This window comes from Olea europaea, unplaced genomic scaffold (assembly GCF_002742605.1).
Source record: "Olea europaea var. sylvestris unplaced genomic scaffold, O_europaea_v1 scaffold836, whole genome shotgun sequence".
NCBI classification, from domain to species: domain Eukaryota; kingdom Viridiplantae; phylum Streptophyta; class Magnoliopsida; order Lamiales; family Oleaceae; genus Olea; species Olea europaea.
In genome coordinates, this window is record NW_019266804.1 from 458,660 (window position 1) to 462,799 (window position 4,140).

Sequence of the window (4,140 nt, forward strand, 5' to 3'; positions counted from 1 at the left end):
ATTGAAAGGGGCTAAGGTATTCTCTAATATCGATTTACGATCTAGATATCACTAATTGAAGGTTAAGGCAAGTGATATACCTAAGATAGTTTTCAGAACTCGTTATGGACATTATGAGTTCACAGTTATACCGTTTGGGTTGACAAATGCCCCAATAGTGTTCATGGATTTAATGAATCGTGTGTTTCATTAGTATTTGGATCAATTTGTCATAGTCTTCATCGATGACATTTTGATATACTCCAAGAGTAAAGATATCTTAGAGTAGCTCTAGAAATATTGCGCAAAGAAAAGTTATATGCCAAATTTAAAAAGTGTGAATTAAAGCTTGAGCGATGTGGATTCCTCGGTCATATAGTTACTGTCCAAGGAATTGAAGTAGATCTAATAAAAGTGGAAGCAGTAACTAATTGAAGACACCAACTAATGCTGATAAAGTTCAAAGTTCTCTGGGATTAGCTGGGTACTATCGGAGATTTATAGAAGGATTTTTCAAAATAGCTGAAATAATGACACAATTGACAAGGAAAAGAGTAGAGTTTCAATGGACAAAAAAGTATGAGTAAAGCTTTCAGGAGCTAAAACAACGATTGATTACAACACCTGTATTAACCATACATGAAGGTCCATAAGGGTTTGTTATAGATAGTGATGCATCCAAACATGGTTTGGATATTGATGCATCATGGAAAAAATAATAGCCTATGCGTCAAGATAATTGAAGCAACATGAGCAGAACTACTCGATGCATAATCTAGAACTTGCAGCGATGGTTCATGCAATAAAGATATGGTGCCATTATTGATATGGAGGAAGTGCGATATTTACACGGATCATAAGAATCTCAAATATTTCTTCACGTAGAAGGAATTGAATATGAGATAGAGACGATGGTTGGAACTAGTAAGTGATTATGATTGCACTATGCAATATCATCCGGGTAAGGCTAATGTTGTTGTCGATGCTCTAAGTAGGAAGTTGATGGGATAGCTAGCATCATTACCTACTACTCAGATGGAGTTAATCAAAGACTTGAAAAATTTATGAATCAAAGAGATTACCACACAAGAACAAGTCACCGCTCGTTTAGTAACTTTGATGGTTCGACCTACTCTTAGAGATTATATCATAGAAGCACAGGGTAAAGGCTCATTCTTGCAGAAGATCAAGAACGAGATTGATACTAATAAGATAAAGAACTTCGAAATAGCTTTGGATCAAGCACTAATGCTTAAAGGAAAAATTTGTGTGCCTAATGATGAAGTTTTGAGGAAGGAGATATTGGAGGGTCATTCAACCTCATACGATGCACATCCCGATGGTATGAAAATGTATCGAGACCTTAGAAATATATTTTGGTGGAGGAATATGAAAAGAAGTATAGGCTCATTTGTGGCAAAATGCAGTGTGTCAACAAGTGAAAGCAGGACATCAAACTTCGATAGGGTTATTAAATCCATTAGACGTAGGTGAATGGAAGTGAGAAAATATCACAATGGACTTTGTGGTAGGTTTTCCAAAGTCAGCAAGAGGACATAATGCTATATGGGTAATAGTGGATCGTCTAACAAAGTCCGCTCATTTTCTTTCAGTAAAAATGACATTTAGTCTAGATCAGCTAGCATAGTTGTAGATTAGAGAGATTGTAAGATTGCATGGTGTCCCCATGTCCATTATGTCTGATAGAGATCTGAGATTTACGTCGAAATTTTGGAAGAGCTTACAAGGAGCTATGGGACCGAAATTGAATTTTAGTACGGTGTATCACCCTCAATCCGATGGTCAATTTAAAAGGACCATTCAAACTTTGGAAGATTTGCTAAAGGCCTATGTTCTAGATCTAGGATGTAGTTTGGAATCGTATCTACCGTTAATGGAATTTACATACAATAACAATTTCCATGTAACAATTGGAATGACACCGTATGAAGCTCTATTTGGTAGAAGATGCAGATCACCTGTTCATTGGGATGAAGTCGGAGAAAAGAGAATTTTTGGACCAGAGATCATCGAAAGAATAGTTGAAGCCCATAAGATCCATACCAAGATAAAGGCCGCTCAAGATAGACAAAAGAGCTGTACATCTTCATGAGAAAAGACTTGGAATTTGAAGTTGGAGAAAAAGTTTTTCTAAAGGTGGCACCAATAAAGGGTGTACTTAGGTTCGACAAGAAACGCAAACTACGACTTAGGTTCGGCAAAAAAGGCAAACTGAAACCTCGTTATATCTGAATTTTGAAATACTCGACAGGGAATGTGGGTTATCGACTAGCTTCGCCGCCTGAACTATCAGCCATTCACAACGTGTTTTAAATATTGATGATCAGGAAATATATGCATGATTCTAATCACATGGTCAATTATCAATCCCTGGAAGTAAAGAAAGATTTATCTTATAAGGCATTACTGATTAAAATACTAGATCAAAAAGCACATAAATTACGGAACAAGGAGATTCAATTGGTCAAAGTGCAATGAAATAATCATGGAGTAGAAGAATCTACTTGGAAAAGAGAAGAAGAAGTAAATGAAAAACATCTAACACTCTTTGCCAATCCATAAGGTAAATTTCGAGGACGAAATTTTATTTAAGGTGTAAGGGATGTAGAAGCCCGAAAAATAAAATGAGATTAGGCTCATTTTTTATATGACGATCTAACACCTTGCCTAGCCCATAGATGAACATTATGCTCGGCCCACATAAGAGATGAAAAGCCCAATCCTAGTTTGATATATCCTAAATAATATCATAGAAGTTCAAAAGCAATCATGCATGTTTTCTATAAAAAAATATATAAATAGTTTTAAATAAAGTAGGATGGAATTTAATGTTTTCCCAAAGATTTGACCCGACTGTGAAAATTTATGTATAGTAAATATTTTTAAGATTTGATTTCCTTACACGTTATTTTTCAAAAGGACCGACTTATAAGAAAAATAGAATTATAATTAAATTAGAGTGTATTAAGTTCTAATTGAGGTTATGTTGTTTCCTTATTTTGATTAGTTTAATAAGGTTAGGGACCAACGATTTAAAAAAAAAAAAAAAAAAAGATGACAAACTATATATATAATATATGCAGGAACATATTTCATTAATTGGTAAATAAACAAAATCATTTAAATTAGTAAGCCCCTGTTTGATTCCCATTAAATTAAATTACATTACATTCTATTTTTTTCTCTCATATTTTTAACCACACAATCTTCCATAAAATAATATTACACGTAAATCAAAAACTTTTCATTCTTTTTCAATCATTCATTTTTCTAAAAAATACTATTCCCCCCATTTTCATTTTCAGGTAATGGGGATCAAACAGGGGCTAAATAAACAAATCATTAAATTGCAAACACACACATTTTTAGTCTTCAATGCATTTGAAATTGGGAATGCAACCAACAAATTAACCAATTAATCCATTTAAAATTCTCTTTAAATGAGTGATGAATGCCACCATTTTTGACTTTTAAATTGTCGTATGTGTGTAATTTATACATAAAATATATACACACATAAACATAACTGCACAAAATGCATTAAACCCTTTTCAATTCCTTTAATTTCCTTTAATTGTCATATGTGTGTAATTTATACATAAAAGAAACGTAAACAATTCTTCAATTATTCAATAAATGCCTGCCAACTTTTTATTTGGATTTCCTTGGGGCGTGAATCATCATAAAAGATGATGTGACATGTCATGGAGAAAGTCGGTGACTTGAAAATTTTAGTTAAAACATGAAATGTTACTTTTATTATTATTATTATTTATTTTATTTTTTTTTTTAATTTCTATGGACGTCATATGTAGAACTCTTCTAAGAATATTTCTTTATGAATAAATTATGTGTGAAAGTAGATATGTTTCATATAAATAAATTTACAAATCACCATTTACGAAAAAAATTTAGTGATTTAAAGTTTTGCCATCTCTTCAAAAATTTCAATTTCTTCCTCATCTTTAAAAATTCATAACTCTTTCGTTATTTCGTATTTTTGCCTCCGTTTGGCCCCCATGAATTTTCATTCCATTACTTTCTATTTTTCTCTTCTCTATTTTTAACCACACAATCTTCCATAAAATAATATTATATGTAAATCGAAAACTTTTCCTTTTTTTTCAACCATTCATTATT